We start from the raw sequence: 22356 nt of genomic DNA on the forward strand, positions 1-22356 counted from the left end.
CCCGGTATCGATCATCACTCTTTTCATCTCCCAGCCTTCCACCATCATAGTAATGACTAGGGCATCTGCATGAGGTGAGATCTCAAGACCGGCATCTGCAAAAGGGCGATTAAGTGAGTCTCTATCTAGGGCGGAGGTTTTGGCTTTTTTCAACACAGGTTGGTACCCAGGTCCGCCCGCTATGACATTGATGGTTCCCTTTGCCTTCTTTTTCTGATCATCTCGTGATCTGTCACCATCACCTTTCTTATTATCATTTTGAACGAACCTGTCTAACATGCCTCTCTCGATAAGCCTTTCTATCTCCCTGGCCAACTCCCAGCACGCGTCCGTGTCATGACCATTCTTTCTATGGTATTTGCAATAATATTTGGGATTCTTCCCGGTGTTGGTGTACTCCCCCCCCTTTGGTTCGGGGTATGAAATGCTCCGCTTGTGCTAGCTGTTCTCTATCCACATTAGCACTTCGCTTTTAGAAGCATTGAGTGGCGTGAATGATGATAGCGCGATTCGTCTAGCTGTGTTTACGGATGTAGTGTGATATGAGTGTGCTATGGGACTATGGATGTGGTCTTTCTAATTGCTCTAAATTCACTAGACGTCACTACTTAGGGGCAAGTGTACCCCGTCGTATCAAGTAATAATCCGGTTAAGACCGGGTATCGAATCCACGGGATTTATAATTACAAGTATTAGACGACTCGGTTTCGTATGTTATTTAAGCGGTAATCACTTTGGGGTTAAGTAAGACACAACTACACACTATTCCTCGCTATTGGCGACACATATTTATGTAGCTAAAACTCTATGAAGTGGGATGAATATGATAAGTTATAACCATGATAAATAATGACTCTAAATGTATACGGATAATAGTTTACTCTTGCAAAGACGACCAAGTGTAGTAGAACCGACCCGTGAAGTACTTAGACTACGTGATTCCTAGTCAAGGCGTGTCTAATGCGGGGGAATTAGAAACTAGGGCCCGTAAGTTCCGTGGCTTGTCAATTCCTACGGTTTCTGATTTGTCACTTTCGGTAAGGCAACACCTATATAACTCCCTAAAGATAGCCCGAATGGCGGCGGTAATCGTGTTCTCCTACACAGTAATCAATTATCAATATCAAAACAAGCAATAAACATTAACACATAAAGGGAAATAGAGATTATAAATCATAAATTATAAATATGGAAAGTGATTAGATGAAATACAACCAAGCCTAGTACATAGGAATAGTACAAGCTAATTAGCAAGTAAAAAGGGAGAATCCGCCCTTGGAACTAGCTAACCGGACTCAAAGCCGTCTCCTAGGTCGTGGAGGTGGAACACTCAAGCTTGGTGACGAATGGTGGAACGGAGCGTCAATGGAACGCCGGAACAACGAACAAGCTCTCGAGGGGGAGAGTTTAACTTACAAAATCTGAATCTAAATTACAAGGAAAGAAAAGAGTATAGTGTAGCTCTCTAGTATGTAATTCGTTTCAAATGAAGTTCAAGAGCTTCTTATTTATAGACATCAAGCAAGGGCAAGTTTGTAATTTCACAAAGCACAAGTATGGAGCAACATTATTTGGTGCAGAAATCCCATGATACGCCCCGTGTAAATTAGTCTACGCCCCACGTAAATGCCCATTCCGTCAGAAATCTCCTACATGTGGACCAATTCGTTGTCTTGTTGTCTCAAGCACGCCCTGCGTAAGGGATTGTACGCCCCGTGTGTTTGAGTCTCTGGAGTTTTATTGCTTGAATTGGTACTTTTACGCCGTGCGTAGCTGAAGTACGCCCCGCGTAAAAGAGTCTCTGATCTTTTTTATATTGAAGAACTGCCTTTTACGCCCCGCGTATATGGTGGTACGCCCCGCGTAAGGAGAGTTGACTCTGGGAGACAATGCAGTCTGACTTTCAGGATTAGGCCAATTATTGCCGACATGTGTCATACGCCCCGCGTAGAGTGGCATACGCTCTGCGTATGCTGAGTCAGTTCCACATGGCTTCTGCGGATAAGGAAATCATTACCGACACCATGTTTCACGCCCCACGTATAGGATTATACGCCTCGCGTATGGAGTGGATTTTTGCTCCTTTCTCGTACCTGAAATACAAAACTTGAGAGCCGAGTTAGCTTGACATTTTTATTTCCTAAACTAATCAAAAATAAGGAAAATAAACTGAAAGTATGAGATTTATTTTTATTTCTTTATTTTGTCAAAACACTTTATTTTTGTAATTAAACTTATTTATATTATCCAAAATCAACCCGTAAATCACGCTAAAAGATAGGGGTAAAATACCCCTATCAAACCTCCTCGGACTTTAAAGTTTTACTTGTCCTCAAGTAAAAGAAATCGAAAGACAAGGGATTGAGAAAACTAAGAAACAAACCGAAGGTTGGTTTTTCCAAGTGCGTGATTTCAAAGTTATGGTTTTGTGCAAAGGTTCCGGTAAGTACCTACGCAAACAATTGAGTACGAAACTTGCTTGAAACCTCCATAATCAAGATTTAATAGGCAATATTAACGGGGGTTGATTATCTTTTGAGAACCCGATAGTACCTCACCAAGGGATTTCGCTCTTACGCTCAATTTTAGGTGGGTCGGTGTTTTATCACTCTTTTTGCACTTACTCGAGATCATGTTGAATTTGTATTTTTATCCGGGTTTTTCCTCCTAAAATATGGTTAGGAAATATTAAAAATGAACCCGGAGGGGGGTTGTAATGTGGGTGGCTTCTTTAGTGGTTAGTTTAAAGAAACTCGAGTTCAAAAATACCGTTTTATGATTGCACCGTATCATTGCTTATTTTGGCCTTGGCGAATTTTACAAGACGTACTTCAAAATTGCTCGGGTGGAGCTTTGAGAATGCCTTATTATGTATTGTATCCTTTGTTTTGATAGAGGCACAAAAACAATATTTTGAGAGCTAATGGTGCTCATTTGCTAAGGCCGTGACTTATTTCGGGTAATTCGGGTGCAACTTGATTATGTCGGTAATTGAACAAGAGGAAAAGGATTAAATGTTAAGAGGGTATTAACAAAAAAATTGGTTAATAGGCTCGAGGGGGTTTCCTAATGTTAAATGAAAACGAGAAAAATAAATTAAGAAAAATTAGCCTAAGTGGGTTCGGTTTATCATCTATTGCCTTTTTACCACAATAAGTGTACTTAACCCGGTATTAGATGCAAATTCTATGAGTCGAGTGAAGTCAAAGTTCTCGAAAAATTGTGAAAGAATTAGAGTTCTCGTATGAACTCTTTTAGGCTCAAAATACCTCACAAAGATTCGGGTTTAAATTGTGTACTATCAAGTCTTCGCTAAATTCTCAACTATCCCGTTTTTATTGCCTTTTCAAAGTTCATTATGGAGATAACATTCGGGTTAAGACTCAATGCCTTAGTTTGGTACTAACCCTAAGTTTTGCACAAATTCCCTAGCTTTAAGATCAAGACTTAAAATTTCTTAATCGAATCATTCCTTTATGTTCCGACACTTTTATTTTTGATGACAAATAACGGAACTTTAATTAATTTCCGAAGGAGGGTTAGCATGTCGGGAAAATTTAAAAGAGTCAATAAATTAGTTTAATTATTTTGTTGTTATTAAATTTTTATTTTTGTTTTTGGTAGTGCAACACAAACGTTAAGTGAGGGGTTGCACGTCCCTCCACGTTATTTAAAATGATGCCTATTCCAAGGGCGTCGCAAAAAGAAACTAAAACAAAAACAAAAATAAAGCCAAGGAAGGGAAGGAAGAAGACCCTAAGTGGCCAGGGGCCCTACGCGAGGCGTGCCCAGGGGGCGCTCCGCGTAGGGCGGCGTTTAAATCCTTTATTTGGGCAGAGACTTAAGTACGCGGGGCGCAATAGGGAGGACGCCCCGCGTAAGTCGGTGTTTTTATTCTTTTTGGAGTCAGAGACTCAAATACGCGGGGCGCAATAAGGGACGCCCCGCGTGTTTGAGGTTCTGAACCTTTTTTATGTATGAAAATAAGGAGTACGCGGGGCGTACTATGGGGTACGCCCTGCGTGCAGTTATTATAAACAGCAAAAATAAACGCAAAAATAGCACGAAACATAAACGGAAATTACTAATATATTAGGAAATAAAAAGATAGTACATCAAAACATGAAAAACATCAAAACAGCAAAAATGGAAAACAAAAAGAAATGGAACTATGGCTGAGGCGGAGGTGGATTGTCATGGAGGTTGAAGTAGGAAGCGAAGGAAGCGGTGAGAGCATCGAAACGAGAGTCGATATGGGCCCGGTCCTCACGTTGTTGTGCCTCAATGGTGTCGAAGCGGATGTCAAAATGGGCCCGATCACGACGTTGGTTATCCTCCAAGATATCCAACCGAGCGTAAAGGGCATTGAAGTCGTGAAGAGGTGGAGGGCTAAAATTAAGACCCATATCCGAGTCCGAATCCCCTTCCGCATCGGAGTGGGCTGCCCCCGAAGTCTCGCCCGGGCCGGAAGATGGACGCTTCAAGGTTTTAAATGCATTTTTGTCCAAAGGCCGAGGCATAAGGCGTGGGAGGCGCTCAATGGAGTCGGAGCCGAGTTTGGAGAGAGCGAAGATGGTGATGAGGTGGCCGAACCCGAGCTTGGCCCGTTTTCGGATGGGTGTGGCACGAAGGTGGATGGCCACGTGGTAGGCGAGGTCGTATGTGAGCCCGTTGGCACAACAGTAGAGGGCCAACAGTTCATGTTTGTTGACCTTGGTGGACTCGGATTTCCCCGTGAAGTAGAAGGAGATGAAGCGGTGAAGCAACTGGAGAATAGGGTCACGAATACTGGCCGGGTGGAGGTTGGATACGTGATAGTCATTGGACCCGGTAATGGAGGTCAAGAATTCGGGGGCAGAGACACCGTCGGGCCAATGGGCGATGCTAGGCTCCGCTTGATGAGTGAAGTGGGTGCGTAGCCATTGAGTGTCAATGGTGAAAGGGCGGTTGTGGAGGCGAAAGTTGAAGAGCGCGGCCCCGGGCACATTGTTGGAGGTGAGGGAGGTGAAGAACTCGATGACCAAGGATGGGTACACATGGTATTGTTTATGGTAGATGTCGTACCATCCGAGGGCACGGAGACGAGCTTCGAAAGGTGTGCCAAGATCGTGTTGATCAAGCACGCTATGGGGGATGTACGGAAGCTCTTGGACCGTGGCCGCACAAAGATCTTCGTACCGTTGGGCTTCCTCCTCGGTGAGAAGGTGAAAAGGAGCCTAGTATTGGCGGGTAAGCGGGGGTGTTTCCTCCCGGTCGGGTGACGGTGGTCGTTGGTTTTGGGTGGAGCGAGTGGAGCGAGCTCGTGATAGGGGTCAAAAACCCCTATCTTTGGGTACGGTTTTAGAACGGTTTTTAGCGTTATTTAGTTAATAAGCGAGCAATTCTCGCATTTAAATGCTTTTGTGTGAGTTAGTTAGAAATTGGAAATGTTTTATTTACTTTTCGCTGTTTAGGCTCATTTTGTGATCAATTTAGGCAAATACGGCCAAATTGGCATGCATCTAATAATTCTGTTATCTTTTGAAGCTAATTGATCCGTCAAAAGTCGCATCAAACGAAGCGTTTGCTCAAATAAGCGATTGGCGGGTCAATTTAGCCTTTGGACTAATGTTGTTTGGAGTTTTTGTGCATGCGCAGGGATAAGTTCGGGCGAAAAGACACGTTATTAGCATTTCGGCGACCGCGCGGGAACGCATCGGGCTAGACTGCTCGACGAACTGGCCTATTTTAGGCCAGCTCGCCGAGCAGGCATTGCCTGCTCGTGGCGAGCAGCGCCTGCTCGCCGAGCAGCAGTGCCTGCTCGGCGAGCAGACCTGCGGGAATTGGTCTTTTTGACCAATTCCGCCCCCACAATGCCACGATGGACCCCACGACTTCCTACACGCATAAGGACACGAATTAGGTCAAGAAGAGGGCTCGAACCGCGTCTATAAATAGGATTTTTCCAATGTAAATTAGGCATCTTTCATTATTTGTAAATTATCTTAGCTTTCCCCTTGAATTTCCTCTCCATCTCCTCCATCTTCATCAACCTCCATTGAAGCTCCTTCAAAGCTGTTCTCGAGGAATATTCAAGGTCCGTCCTTAAGACCTAGGAAGCCGATTGTAGAGTAGACAGGTTCCTTGAAAGGGATTTTCGTATCTCCTTTTACTTTTCCTTGTTTTTACTCTTTGATACAGTCTATGAATCCTAGGCTAATTGTATCCTGTGACGTTATCATTCAGCTTTAATAATATTTTAGCTCTTATTTTGTTCTATGATTAATTGTTTAATCTTTGTCTTACTCTTTATTCAATTGGTTTAACTCATTCAAAAGCCCCAAAATCGAGTAGGCACATATTGTGAGCTGAATCTGACCTAGTCAGAGCCTAGGAGATTGACGACCTCTTAGTTGATTAAGCCCAAATTGCTGAGCCTTAGACCTAGTTTCGGCCTTACAAGGGAATCACGCACTAGGAACTTCAGGAGGGTAAGTAGTGTTAATCGCCTTGAATACAAGTGACTTAGATTAGGTTTTTAATCAATAGACCTAATAACCTAACTTCATTATTATCGTTCATACCATGTTCCTTCGGGTAATTGCACTAGTGAAAGATCAATTAGGAGTAGTTTAACTTAATTAGGCGTAGGATAACTTAGTTAGAACTAGATAACTTAGCTAGGAGTAGCGTAATTCAACCTAGGAGTAGATTAACTTAATCAAAACCAATTCAAACCCCACAAAGCCTAGATAACACCCGAGACCTAGTAATTCGATACTTGTGGTAAATAAGTCCTGTGGATTCGATACCTGGACTTTCCAGATTTATTACTTGATAACGACGGGGTACACTTATCCCTTAGTGAGCCTTGCGGTAGCGAACGCCGTGAGGCGCATCAAGTTTTTGGCGCCGTTGCCGGAGATTTATTTCTTCTGCAATATCGAACCAAAGGTCGATTTGTTAGTTTAGGCATTCATTGTGAATATCTCTGTTTATATCATTTATACTCATCAATAATATTTATACTTGTGTATACTTATACTTGTTCATACCATTGTCTATAACTTATACTTATACTTGTTTATAATCATGATGCTTGTTTATACTTATCGTTTATACTTGTTTATACATACTTGTTTATATATAGTTGTGTATAATAGTCATACTTGTTTATACTTACGTTTGTTTATATTCGCTTATACGAACATGTATCTATACTTGTCAACTCCATACATACTTGTTTATCTTTACTAGCTTATACCATGTACATCAATCTACAATTTGTCAATATAAACTAATACTTGTACAAAACCGTGTGACCTTATATGATGTGTGTAATTTTCTTTCCGCTTTCATTTATTTCGTGTATTTATTCCTTCTCAGCGTATGCCTACAAGATCAGCAAGAATACTGTGTGTCCCTCTTAACCCTGAACTTGAACGTACTCTTCGCAGGAGCAAACAGATCGGAAAGCTGAAGCAAGACGAGATCATCGAGCCTATCAAGATGACTGACAATGAACGGAACAATGAACGGAACACTGAGAACACCGGGCCAGAAAATGACACTCGTCTGATGAGTGAGATCCTGGCACCACACCGGCACCAGCATTTGTCCGGCATTGCCGCTCCAAACATTCCGGCTAATACATACGAAATCAAGTCCGGTATAATTCACCTGATCCAACAGACCGGATTGTTTGGAGGAGAAGCACATGAGAGCCCGAATGATCATCTGGATCGCTTCCTAATGTGCGCAGACACCGCAAGAACAAATGGGGTTCCCCAAGATGCTGCTATGCTAAAATTGTTTCCATTTTCTCTGACTGGGCAAGCTTTGGAATGGCTGAGAACACTGGAGCCCGGATCAATCACGACTTGGACAGGGTTGGAGAAGGAATTCTTGTCCTACTACTTTCCTCCCTCGAAGACAGTAATGCTCAGGGGTGAGATCACATCCTTCCACCAACCCGAGCACGAAGCGCTCCACACATCTTGGACCCGATTCAGAAAAATGCTGCGCATGTGCCCTCATCATGACATACCCAAGCATCAATTGGTGAGCGTCTTCTATCACGGACTGACACCCACCAACAAAGCTATTGTAGACTCCGCAGCGGGTGGAGATTTGTTTAGGAAGACAGCAACAGAGGCGTATGACATGATTAATGAGCTGGCCAGAAAGAGTGTGCAATGGCAAGAACAGAAACTCGCTGGCCCCACAAGGCAGCGGGTGTTTGCTGTGGAAGAACAAGAACAAAATTCAAGTGTTGCGGACATAAGTAGGAAGATGGACGTCCTGTTGGCTAAATTCAGCCAACCTCCCACCTGTGTGCACTGTGGCGGCGACCACCATGGAAAGGACTATCAGGCAGGGAGCCCTTTCGCTGGAGATGGGGTGGAGATGGTTAATTATGTTGGGGGGCAACCGAGGTACAACCAGAATTATAACAACTACAACCCCAACAACCACAACTCCTACAACAACAGCAACAACTACAGGAGGCCTCAGCACCCGAACTTATCTTACGGGAATTCAAATCAGAATGTGCTTCGACCTCCCAACGGTTTTGTTCAGGAGCATAGAGAGCAGGGGCTTGGCATACCCCCATATCAACAGCAGAATCAAGGGCCAATGCAACCTCCTAAGGAATCTGACGAGGTGGTTACTCTTTTGAAGGAGATCTCGGCTAGGCTTGCCAACAATGAAGCTTTCTACAAGGATTTGAGCAATCAGGTAGCTCAGATCAATAGGGACAGACAAGAAAGGCCACAGGGTTCTCTCCCAAGCACAACGGAGAAGAATCCAAAGATCCTGAGAAATGATTGAGTAAGGGGGAGAAATCGAGTTCTCCTCGGTTTAATTTCAAGCTTGAACAATTGTTTCTGCATTTTTTTCCATTCTTTTTGTTTTGATTATGTTTGTTTGTTAATCTTTGATTTCATATTTTATATATATTGTCAAGCTTTGCACCCCATACTCTCTCTAAAAAAAATAAAAAATAAAAAAATAAAAAAAATAAAAAGATAAAGATAGGGGATGACTCATCATCCCCTTCCTTATCTTCTTCTTTCTTTCATTCTTTCTTTTTATTCACTTCTTCTTTCCTTCTTTTCTTCTCTTTTCCCTTTTCACAAAACCTAAAACCCAAATCCTCCATACTAACCCAAATTCAACAACTAAGGTATGTATTCTTACCTATTTTTTATTTCTAACATGTTTCTAGGTTTAGATTTTAGTTTAGGGTGTTAATTTTTAGGATTTTGACAAAACCTAAGTTTTGGGTTTTTTTTCTTTTTTCTTAAATAACCTTTTACTTGTTTTTAATTCTTGATATTCTTGCAATTTATAGTTACATTATGATCAATATGTGATTTGGGTATGATTTTTGTTCTTAATTTGTGAAAATTTGGAGAAATTACTCAATTTGGGTAAAACCTCCATTTTAGCTCAAAATCCAACTATTCAATTTATAGTTGAAAACTTGCTAATAGAATTCTATATCACACTCTTGACACATTTTGGTCACTGGGCATCATTGATTTTGCACGAATTTGGAATTACGGGTAAAATACTTAGGGACTGAAAGTTCATAGTTTTGGTCCCTAAGCTTCTAAACTATGGTCTATACCTAATTGTTGGTTGTTTGGGGATTTATGTTTATGTTTTGTGAAAAGATTCTAACTAGTCCGTTTGGTCTATTCCTCAGGTACGATGGGAAGGGAAGGCAAGGGCAAGATCGCGGTTGACAATGAAGCCGACTCTGACGTCGAATTCAGCAATACCCTGCAAGCTAAGTATAACTCACCTTTTGGATTGGTAGATGAGCGAGAGGGACTGTTATATCAGTGGTTTTCTAGGCAAGACCTTGCCACTCGAATCGTTGTTGATCAGAAATATCTAGCATCTATAGGTCTAGAAAAGGACTTCAATGAAGTCCTAAAATTCCATGGTTGGTATAGACTGGCCACGAAAAGGACCCTAGTGTATTACGACCTCACTGTAGAATTTCTGACCACTTTGAGAAAAGAACTGCCCTTGGGGTGTGGTAAGCATTCTTTCAGACTAAATGGTGTACCCTATCGTCTCAATGACATCACGTTAGCAGCCTTGATGGGAGTCTATAACCATCTAGAGGCAGTCTCGGGTTTTGAGGAACCCATGACAAAAGATAAAGCTTGGGAGCAATTAACAGGCTTATCAGAATTTGACTCCCGAACTGCTAGCCCAATCCACCTTCGAGACCCAGTGCTAAACCTTGTCCACAAGTTTGTGGCTCACAACTTGTTAGGGAAAAATGAGAGCAATAAGGTCTCAAAGACAGAATTGCTCACACTGTGGTGTGTGGCCAACCATAAACCCGCTGATAATATCAAAGCCATCTTTGAAGGCTTTTCAAGCCAAACAAGTAAAAAATGCGGGTCCGTTGGCCTTGGTCATTTGGTTACCAACTTCCTTGATAGCCAATTCAAGGATTTGGACATTTAGGAAGATGGTTTCCACCCCACCTTGCTTAACTCTGCATTTCTAGGAAAGTCTACTTTCCATTCAGTTATGAACAGGAACCCATCTGGAGGAGCAAGCTCAAGTGGGAGGACAAGAAAACGGGCAAGGAACCCACCACGACAAAGAGAGGAAGAGCACAACAAACCTGAGGAAGGAGAAGCTGCAGCAGCAGATGACCAAACAGAACACCAAGCGCCGGGGACGGAGGCCCAGTTCCAAGCCATCAACACCATGATGGCAGAAATGCGAGATCTTAACCTACGGACCTTTAACACTGTTCAACAGATGGACCAACGGTTCACGAACTTTGAGCAGAATATGGACCGAAGGCTTTCAGGTCTTGAATACGTAGCGGCAGACTACTGCGAACGCTACAACATGCCTTGGCCATACCCCCCGGCCGATCAGTAAGTTGTCTTCTCCACCCTAACTATTTACACTTGTTCTTTATGATTTGTGATGCAATGTTGGAACTTATTGCATATTTTTAGTGTGAGGAGGAGGGGTAGACAAACTTACAAAAATTGTATAATTTTTAAATTTTTGTTGCGTCGTGTCTAGTTTAGTTTTGCGTTTTTCGGGTTTTATTTATGTTTTGCATGTTTAGGACCTAAAACCGTGAACCTCCTTCGAATCTAAACTTCTTTATTTGTCTTTGAGGGCTGAGAACCGAATCTAAGATTGCATGACAACTAGTTTAGGTGTAGGACACAATCCTTGTATCTGTAAAAGCATGAGCTAAAGTTTGCATTTAGACCCTACTTTTGAAGAAATGTCAAAATCATTACTTAGGTAGATAACTTAAGAATTGAAGGCATGTGATGTTAAACTTGAGTTTGGGGAGAACTAGTAAACACAAAATTGAAACCCAAAGAATTGCGAGTTGAATTTGAGCCTAAGAGCGAACATCAAAAAGCTCTTTTTCTTGACATTTTTTTGTGAATGCTTTGACTTGTGGAAGATTACAGATTTTGCACATAATACTGTGTTGAACCTACATGCAATGATTTGAGATGATAAACGATGAAATCAGCCTCATTAAAATTAACCCTTTTTCTTTACCTTATTTTCTCTTTTTCATCCACTCTAGGAAGCCCCTTTGAGCCTATATTTTTGTAGTTTATAGATTTTTCTTTCGTTCTAACCTATTTTTGCAAACCACCACTTGGTTTGCTACTTAACCCGAAGTTTTTGCAAAGCTCACATCGAGCCTTTGTCGTTCTAGCGCTTTATCTTTGTTTATGGCATCATAGTAGCAAGCCAAAAGGCTAAAAAGTGAATGAGCATCACTATCCCAAAAAGAAAAAAAGAAAAAAAAAGAAAAACAGAAAAAGAAAAGAAAAGAAAAGAGACGAACAAAAAGGGGAGAACTTCATTCCCCAGTTCTTAAAATAAAAAACGTCTCAAGAAAACGTTCTAAAAAGAGAATAGTGAATAAATAAAAAGCTCAGTCACTTCATACTCGCTAAAGCCATTTTAACTTTGTTTTTCTAGCGCTAGAACTATTAACCCTTGTTGTACCTTTAACCTTCTAACCACATTACAACCCCAATTCGAGGCTGTTTTTGATATCATCGGAGTCATATAGCATAGTAGAGGAACTCGGATGAACGTGCAAAATCAACATAATCCTAAGCAAGAACATAAGCCGAGAGTAAACACTTTAGCCACCAAAATTATGTGAAATGAGTGAACTACTTATGGTGAGGTGTCTTACTTAGCGATCCCCTCAAGCTCGTTTAATTGAACATGTGTCCTTTTTCTTAAAACATATGACATATGATAATTGAAATGCGGCTTTTGGATATCGTGTCTCTACTTTGTATTTCCGAATGCATGTAATTACAGATGCTCGAAATTGTGTCAAGCGCCTAGTCAAACCGGGAGGTTTTCTAGCTTGCTTGTGATTGCGGGTTTAGTTTTTTAGTTTACTTGGGGACAAGTAAAGTTTTAAGTGCGAGGAGGTCTGATAGGGGTCAAAAACCCCTATCTTTGGGTACGGTTTTAGAACGGTTTTTAGCGTTATTTAGTTAATAAGCGAGCAATTCTCGCATTTAAATGCTTTTGTGTGAGTTAGTTAGAAATTGGAAATGTTTTATTTACTTTTCGCTGTTTAGGCTCATTTTGTGATCAATTTAGGCAAATACGGCCAAATTGGCATGCATCTAATAATTCCGTTATCTTTTGAAGCTAATTGATCCGTCAAAAGTCGCATCAAACGAAGCGTTTGCTCAAATAAGCGATTGGCGGGTCAATTTAGCCTTTGGACTAATGTTGTTTGGAGTTTTTGTGCATGCGCAGGGATAAGTTCGGGCGAAAAGACACGTTATTGGCATTTCGGCGACCGCGCGGGAGCGCATCGGGCTAGACTGCTCGACGAACTGGCCTATTTTAGGCCAGCTTGCCGAGCTGGCCATACCGGCTCGTCGAACAGACCCTTAGGGGCCTGCTCGGACAAGCTGGCGCGGCCAGCTCGCCGAGCAGGCTGTGCCTGCTCGGTGAGCAGACCTGCGGGAATTGGTCTTTTTGACCAATTCCGCCCCCACGATGCCACGATGGACCCCACGACTTCCTACACGCATAAGGACACGAATTAGGTCAAGAAGAGGGCCCGAACCGTGTCTATAAATAGGATTTTTCCAATATAAATTAGGCATCTTTCATTATTTGTAAATTATCTTAGCTTTCCCCTTGAATTTCTTCTCCATCTCCTCCATCTTCATCAACCTCCATTGAAGCTCCTTCAAAGCTGTTCTCGAGGAATATTCAAGGTCCGTCCTTAAGACCTAGGAAGCCGATTGCAGAGTAGACAGGTTCCTTGAAAGGGATTTTCGTATCTCCTTTTACTTTTCCTTGTTTTTACTCTTTGATACAGTCTATGAATCCTAGGCTAATTGTATCCTGTGACATTATCATTCAGCTTTAATAATATTTTAGCTCTTATTTTGTTCTATGATTAATTGTTTAATCTTTGTCTTACGCTTTATTCAATTGGTTTAACTCATTCAAAAGCCCCAAAATCGAGTAGGCACATATTGTGAGCTGAATCTGACCTAGTCAGAGCCTAGGAGATTGACGACCTCTTAGTTGATTAAGCCCAAATTGCTGAGCCTTAGACCTAGTTTCGGCCTTACAAGGGAATCACGCACTAGGAACTTCAGGAGGGTAAGTAGTGTTAATCGCCTTGAATACAAGTGACTTAGATTAGGTTTTTAATCAATAGACCTAATAACCTAACTTCATTATTATCGTTCATACCATGTTCCTTCGGGTAATTGCACTAGTGAAAGATCAATTAGGAGTAGTTTAACTTAATTAGGCGTAGGATAACTTAGTTAGAACTAGATAACTTAGCTAGGAGTAGCGTAATTCAACCTAGGAGTAGATTAACTTAATCAAAACCAATTCAAACCCCACAAAGCCTAGATAACACCTGAGACCTAGTAATTCGATACTTGTGGTAAATAAGTCCTGTGGATTCGATACCTGGACTTTCCAGATTTATTACTTGATAACGATGGGGTACACTTATCCCTTAGTGAGCCTTACGGTAGCGAACGCCATGAGGCGCATCAGCTCGCCGGGCTTGCATTTGGTGGTCTAAGGGGGTGTTAATGGCTGCTCTCTTCCTTGCCATAGCAATGGTGAGGAATGGAGAAGGGTTGAGAGAAGGGGCCACGCCACGCGTATCCCTCCCCCTGATGTGTATTTTACGCAAAATCGGTGAGATACGCGCGGCGTGATCAGGGTTACGCCACGCGTATCTGACCTCCTGCCCCTTTTTTATGACAAAAAGGGCAGGGACGCGGGGCGTAAATGGGGTTACGTCCCGCGTAAACGGATGAAAGATGAAGGATTTTTGTGGTTTTTTGGTAATTTTCTGATTTTTTTGATATGTGGATTTATGAGTGTTTAATGATTTTTAATTATTTTGTGATTTTTATGTTTTATTTATGAGTGTTTAATTTTTTTATTAATTTGTAATTAAGGGGGTAGTTAATGAAAATTTATTATGGAGGGAAGTTAAAGATTTAAATTTGAAATGATGGAGTTTGATTGGGTGGAAGAGGAGGTGGAGTGTGGAAGTGGAAAATGTGTATAGGGAAGAGGAGTGATGGGAAGTTTGAGAAATGGGGAGTTGCCATGGGGAGTTGTGATTCACAACTCCCCGAGGATACGCGCGGCGTACCCTGGGGTACGCCCCGCGTGTCCTCTACGTGACATTTATTAAAAAGAGCTCGTTTTAAGGAAAGCGTACGCGGGGCGCAAATTCAGGTACGCCGCGCGTAGTGTGTCCTTGATTAAGTAAAAAGGGGCAGACACATAACTACGCGGGGCGCAATGGGTTGTACGCCCCGCGTATTTTAAGATTTTGAATTAACGTAGGATTTGTTTTTCTTTTGATTTTAAGAAAATAAAAGAAAAAGGGAGAAAATAAAATAAAGTAAAGATGAAGACAATAATGCAGAATAAAGAAAGGAGATAACGTTTATAATACATATAGACAAGTGGTTCGAGGAATTCAAACTGACGCTACGTTTTAAGTCGAAGTAGCTCGACTTTCTTGTATGGCGGCTTATTGCAAGACGTCCGCGTTGGAGCTTGACGGGTCCGAACTCCTATTATTGAGGAGCGTTATCACTTGTCCGGATTCCCTATTCTTACCCCGCGGATTTTGTTCAGTGTTCGCCGGGAGGGTTCCTAGTGGCCTTTCTTGTTGTTGACGGTTTAGGTGGGCCACCTGGCGGCTAAGATCCCTACAAAACACTTCGCTATCGGAAAGACGGGTTAATATGTCCTTCAACAAGGACGTGACCGATTGGTCGTGTACATTGTTGGAAGGTGGAGCGTTTCGATTACCGGGCGTGGCTTGTGATTGTCCGAGCCCGTTTTCCCAAAATTCTTGCTCAAAGCCGGATGGGGGCCTCAACATGTTATTATTGTTGCCATATGATAAGTTCGGGTGTTGGTACCGAGGCCTCCATCCGTTGTTATTATTATTATTATTATTGTGGTGAGAATAGGAGTTCGGATGGGAATTATACCTTTGGTTACCTCCTATATAACTTACGTTTTCGGCATCGCCGGCGAAGGGGCTACCGATTTGGCAATTAAACGCATCATGGTCTCCACCACAGTGAGTGCACATCAGGACCTGCACACTTTTATTGAGGCTTAATTGGGCGATCAACGAGTCAAGCTTCTTGTTCATTTCAGCTATGGAGCTTTTCGGGGCCTCTTTTTCCACAGCGAATGTCTGGTGTCGCGACGGGCCGGCAAGCCGATCCTCTTGCCATTGCACACTTTTCCTTGCGAGCTCATGAATGAGCTCGTAGGCCTCACTAGCTGACTTCCGAAATAGATCCCCACCTGCAGCGGAATCAACAGTCGCACGGTTAGTGGGAGTTAACCCGTGGTAAAAAGTGCTTACCAAGTCGTGCTTTGGGATGTCATGGTGGGGGCAGTTTCGGAGCAACTTCCGGAACCTAGCCCAAGCTGCGTGAAGGGCCTCGCATTCCAACTGCCTGAAGGATGTGATATCGGTCCGTAACTTGACTGTTTTGGACGGCGGAAAATAGTAGGAAAGGAACTCCTTTTTGAGCTCTTCCCATGACGTGATGGATCCCGCCTCTAACGAGTGTAGCCATTCCAACGCCTGTCCTGTCAATGAAAAAGGAAACAATTTCAATCTCACAGCCTCAACGGGAACACCATTTTGCCGAGAGGTATCTGCACACATAAGAAATTTATCCAAATGTTCGTTGGGGTTCTCATGGAGTTCCCCTCCGAATTGACCACATTGTTGTATCAATTGGATCATTCCGGTCTTGATCTCGTATGTGTTGGCCGGGATCGTGGGAGCGACAATGCCGTTACGATTTTGGGGACGATGCGGTGCAAGGATCTCCATCATCGAACGCGTATCATTGCCCCCGCGGACGTTGTTCATTATGTAGCTAAAACTCTATGAAGTGGGATGAATATGATAAGTTATAACCATGATAAATAATGACTCTAAATGTATACGGATAATAGTTTACTCTTGCAAAGACGACCAAGTGTAGTAGAACCGACCCGTGAAGTACTTAGACTACGTGATTCCTAGTCAAGGCGTGTCTAATGCGGGGGAATTAGAAATTAGGGCCCGTAAGTTCCGTGGCTTGTCAATTCCTACGGTTTCCGGTTTGTCACTTCCGGTAAGGCAACACCTATATAACTCCCTAAAGATAGCCCGAATGGCGGCGATAATCGCGTTCTCCTACACAATAATCAATTATCAATATCAAAACAAGCAATAAACATTAACACATAAAGGGAAATAGAGATTATAAATCATAAATTATAAATATGGAAAGTGATTAGATGAAATACAACCAAGCCTAGTACATAGGAAGAGTACAAGCTAATTAGCAAGTAAAAAGGGAGAATCCGCCCTTGGAACTAGCTAACCGGACTCAAAGCCGTGTCCTAGGTCGTGGAGGTGGAACTCTCGAGCTTGGTGACGAATGGTGGAACGGAGCGTCAATGGAACGCCGGAACAACGAACAAGCTCTCGAGGGGGAGAGTTTAACTTACAAAATCTGAATCTAAATTACAAGGAAAGAAAAGAGTATAGTGTAGCTCTCTAGTATGTAATTCGTTTCAAATGAAGTTCAAGAGCTTCTTATTTATAGACATCAAGCAAGGGAAAGTTTGTAATTTCACAAAGCACAAGTATGGAGCAACATTATTTGGTGCAGAAATCCCATGATACGCCCCGCGTAAATTGGTCTACGCCCCGCGTAAATGCCCATTCCGTCAGAAATCTCCTGTATGTGGACCAATTCATTGTCTTGTTGTCTCAAGCACGCCCTGCGTAAGGGATTGTACGCCCCACATGTTTGAGTCTCTGGAGTTTTATTGCTTGAATTGGTACTTTTACGCCGTGCGTAGCTGAAGTACGCCCCGCGTAAAAGAGTCTCTGATCTTTTTTATGTTGAAGAACTGCCTTTTACGCCCCGCGTATATGGTGGTACGCCCCGCGTAAGGAGAGTTGACTCTGGGAGACAATGTAGTCTGACTTTCAGAATTAGGCCAATTATTGCCGACATGTGTTATACGCCCCGCGTAGAGTGGCATACGCTTCGCGTATGCTGAGTCAGTTCCACATGGCTTCTGCGGATAAGGCAATCATTACCGACACCATGTTTCACGCCCTGCGTTGGGGATTATACGCCCCGCGTATGGAGTGGATTTTTACTCCTTTCTCGTACCTGAAATACAAAACTTGAGAGCCGAGTTAGCTTGACGTTTTTATTTCCTAAACTAATAAAAAATGAGGAAAATAAACTGAAAGTATGAGATTTATTTTTATTTCTTTATTTTGTCAAAACACTTTATTTTTGTAATTAAACTTATTTATTTTATCCAAAATCAACCCGTAAATCACGCTAAAAGATAGGGGTAAAATACCCCTATCAAATGACGACACGAATGCCGATTTGTTCTTGGAATTCCTCCGCCGACCTCTAGAGGATGAATCTTGGTACTTATCTTTCTCCCTCTCCTGACGGCGAGATTCGCCTTTGTCCTTTTTGAGCGGAGAAACTGATTCTCGGCGGATATCATCCACCTCCATGAAGTCTTTGCAGTGTTCCATCAATTCTGCCATGCTTCTGGGCTTTTTCCGAATTAGATCCTCCTACAAACTCTTACATGTTGTGTTCTTTACCAGAGATTCCACTGCCATGGAGATATCCACATCAACAATTTGTATACACAATTTGTTAAAATTGTTTACATACTCTCGAAGGGATTCGTTCGCCTTCTGCTTTAATTCAAAAAGCTTCCGTGACTTGACCACTGGAGGGATACATCCGACGAATTTAGCACAAAACTCTCTGCTTAGTTGATCCCAACTGTCTATTGATCCAGGAGGTAAAGATTGGAACCAGTCATAAGCGGGACCCCCTAACGTGGTGATAAACATCTTGCATAGCACCGGTTCCGTTGCACGGTTAAGGCGAAGTAGTATTCGATATTTTCTGGCGTGGGCCTCTAGGTTGTCAGCACCCGTATATATTGGGAGATTAGGTATTTTAAAATGCCTATTCGTTTCCTCTGCTTCGATCCAAGCCGTGAAGGGCGAATCTCTATTGGCGAATGGATTATGTCTGGCATTCTCCTCGTTCATGTTGAGTACCGCTGCTCTAACACGATCATTGAAACTTAACGGTCTAGCTTGTGGTGGCCTATTTGGAGGTCTCCGAGGGGGAGATCGACTCGGAGAAGAGGAGGAGCTGGAGTCGGACGACGGATCTGACGGTGAACATCCTCCTCCGGCGTTGCCAAGACTTCCTCCGCCGTTGCCATTACCCCCAGGGGGTACGTGTCCATGACCACCACCTTGACCTCCTTGAGGAGCAAACCGATCCTCCCCTTGATTCGCCGATGGTGCTGATCTGTCCGAACGAGGCGTATTCACTGGCCTCTGGCTTTGTCTCCTATCGGAGGCTGGGGGCGATCTACCTCGACGTGAGGATCTGTGCCTAGGTGACGAAGGTGATTTTGACCGCCTACTTTTGCCCTTTTTTCGCTTTTTGTGTCTTTGACTTTTGGATCCGCCCTTGGAGAGATTCGACCGTGGTCGCCTTGGGATACCTGATCCGCCCAGGTTTATCCCCTGGCTTGCAAACCCGCCAGGAAGAGTTTGATCATTCCTTTGACTTCCTCCTGCGCCAACAGGGAATAATTCCCGATTAAGTGGACGTTCACCAGGCCCTAATGTGGTAGTTACCATGGATTCCGTATTATGAGCTTGGAGAAATGAAGAATTGAGGGCGTTTGATCCTATAGTCGCCTGGGGCCATGAAGATACCGTAGACGTGGGCGTCATGCTCCAAAACGGAGGAATGATCATGAATGACCGTAGGCGATTACCCATCTCAGGGCCAAACTCCCTTCCTATTGCTTCTGCACACATGTTGATGAATGCGTCTGGTGGCACACTACCTTCAGCTTGTGTTGTGAGAGCATTTGGATCAGCGCGACCAGCACTAGTGACAGGTTGGCTTGATGGTGTTACTAATGGTGTTTCGTCCCTCGATGTAGGGGTCGGTTCCCCACTTGCCATGTTCTTTTAAAGTGAACGAAAAACCCTTTATTTGATTAAGGTTCCACGTTCACCACACCAATTGATGACTTGTAGAGAAATTCTGATCAGCTTCCGTCCCTGTGGGGGCGTCGTTGGGTTCGACGGGGGGAAGCTCCGATGCCAAAGTCAGTAAGGAAGAACAAGAGAACAAACTGAATTGACAAAGGGTAAGTGAATGTGTACCTTGATAGTCGAGACACATGCTATATATAGTTATGAAGTTGTAACCTCCAGTAACTAGAAAGTCTCCATTAATGTCCTATTAATGGCGGTTACAGGTTACCTTTAAGTTGGCGGTTAGCTAATTGATAGCTCATTAATGGTCTTTATAGCTGGATCGGCCCAGCCGTTCTAATGGCGGATTGAGTGTTTATGGAGATTCGCCTCATAGGTTCGCCTGCGGGTCTCTTTTGGTGAGTCCTTGGTGATCCGCCCGCCGGATCTCTTTGTTTCAATACGCCGTGGTATTCCTGTATCAGGTGACCAACACGTGGCGTTCTTAGGTGAATATCTCTTTTGATCCTTGGGATAATATCACAATGTTATTAGATGATGACTTTGTTTTTTTTCTACCATTAGATTAATTTTCCATCTCATCATCCAATGGTGAAAAAAAGACAAAGTAATGGTTACTTTGTCAAAAACAAAGTAACCATAGCTTGCACAATTCTATTCTAATATATTTTTTAATTAATCTCATATTTTATTATTATTATTTACAAGAATTTCAGTTAGAAAATATATGAAAATGTATATATTAAAATTACTAAAATTTATAACTTTTGTAAAAATAAATAAATAATTCACATTCAATTAAAATTCTATAAAAAAAATTAATCAATTTTTATTTTCAAAATTAATTTAATTTGATTTGAATTATATATATATATATATTAATTTGAAATATACATAATATAAAATATATGATATGACACCAAAAAACTTAGTCGAATAATTCAATACTATTGGTAAAACAATAAGATCATTATTGCAAAAATAAATAAATATAAAAAATGAAATTCGATTTGGATCAAAAAAAAAATATAGAATAAAACATCAAGAGTATTGGTGGAGTCTATAGGAAGGTCTAAATAAAATAAAAACTATAAAACCAATTATTGAAAAACAAATACAACTATTTTTAAAATTTTGGGATATTAATCCCATCAATTTGAAAATAATTTTTACTTTTAAATAAATGAGTTGAAATATATTTATACAATGTAGGTTCATTAAGACTATTTGGGTAAATTTCATCAATGGTGTACAACCTTTGGTTCATTTCACACTTTGGTGTACAACCTTCAATTTGTCTCAGTAATATGTACGACCTTATAGGTGACCTCCCACTTTGGTGTATAGCAAGTCAAAATGACCGGTCAACGCCTGGTCAACGTGCCACCTCAGCATTTTTCACCTACCTATTTAAAAAAGTGGGACCCACCTCTTATACAATTACTAAAAATACCCTTATCCTTTATGTAATTACAAAACTACCCTCATCCCCTTCCTTACAACCCCTCTCTCTATCTTTCCCTTTCTCTCTCTAAACAACTTTCAATCTCTCTCTAACTTAACAACCCAGACACCAACTCTACACAACATCACATCCTAAAACCCAAATTAAAGAAAATCAAGAAGAAAACTCTCATCTCCTCACCACCCATCACCTCCACCCCACCTCCACCACCGTTATCACTCATTTTTCTCATCCCATAACTTCCCATACAAATTCTGCTAGTGCTTTTTATTTCCAATTCGATTCCGACTCGGTTGATGTCGCAACCCTCCTCCAACCCTTCACTAAAGACCAACTCATTGAACTCCTGTCAATAGCTGCTTCTTAGAACTCCTCTCTATATTCTGTCATCAATCAGCACGCTAATTGTGATTCTTCCCACTGAAAAGTCTTCAGTTGTCGCGATTTATCCTTTAAATTTCTAGCAGTCTGCCTAAGTGTAAAACCCTAATTTGTTTTTTTTATGAATAAAATCCTAATTTGTTTTAAATAGTAGATTATGCGCTTTTTTTTTGTGTTGGTCGAGCAGTAAGAGTTTTGAAAATGTTATATTATGGTTTGCAAAAGCTGTAAAGTGCTATTTCAATTTCAATTGGTCACCTGATATTTGGATTATTAATAGGAAAAGTGACTTGAGCTTAATTGAATTAAGGATTGCCAAATTTGTTCTTAAATTTGAAAGTTAGAGAGAGATTGAAAGTTGTTTAGAGAGAGAAATTAGAGAGTGAAAGGGAAAGACATAGAGAGGGATTGCAAGGAAGGGGATGAAAGTAGTTTAGTAATTACATAAAGGAGAATGGTATTTTAGTAATTGTATAAGAGGTGGGTCCCATTTTTTTAAATAGGTAGATGAAAAATGCTGATGTGGCACGTTGACCAGGTGTTGACCGGTCATTTTGACCTGCTATACACCAAAGTGGGAGGTCACCTATAAAGTCGTACATATTACTAAGACAAATTGAAGGTTATACACCAAAGTGTGAAATGAGGCAAAAGTTGTACACCATTGATGAAATTTACCCAGACTATTTCAATACATAATGTTACAAAATTTATCACCTATGAAGTGAAATGTTGTATGAAACAAAATGTTGTATAAAGCGAAATGTTATTCGAATCATTATGCTTCATATTTCTAATAAAATAAAATATTAACTGCTTATTATATTACTTTATAATCTAATTAATCAAAAATATTATTTCCAATACAATTACT

This window comes from Euphorbia lathyris, chromosome 7 (assembly GCF_963576675.1).
Source record: "Euphorbia lathyris chromosome 7, ddEupLath1.1, whole genome shotgun sequence".
NCBI classification, from domain to species: Eukaryota; Viridiplantae; Streptophyta; class Magnoliopsida; order Malpighiales; family Euphorbiaceae; genus Euphorbia; species Euphorbia lathyris.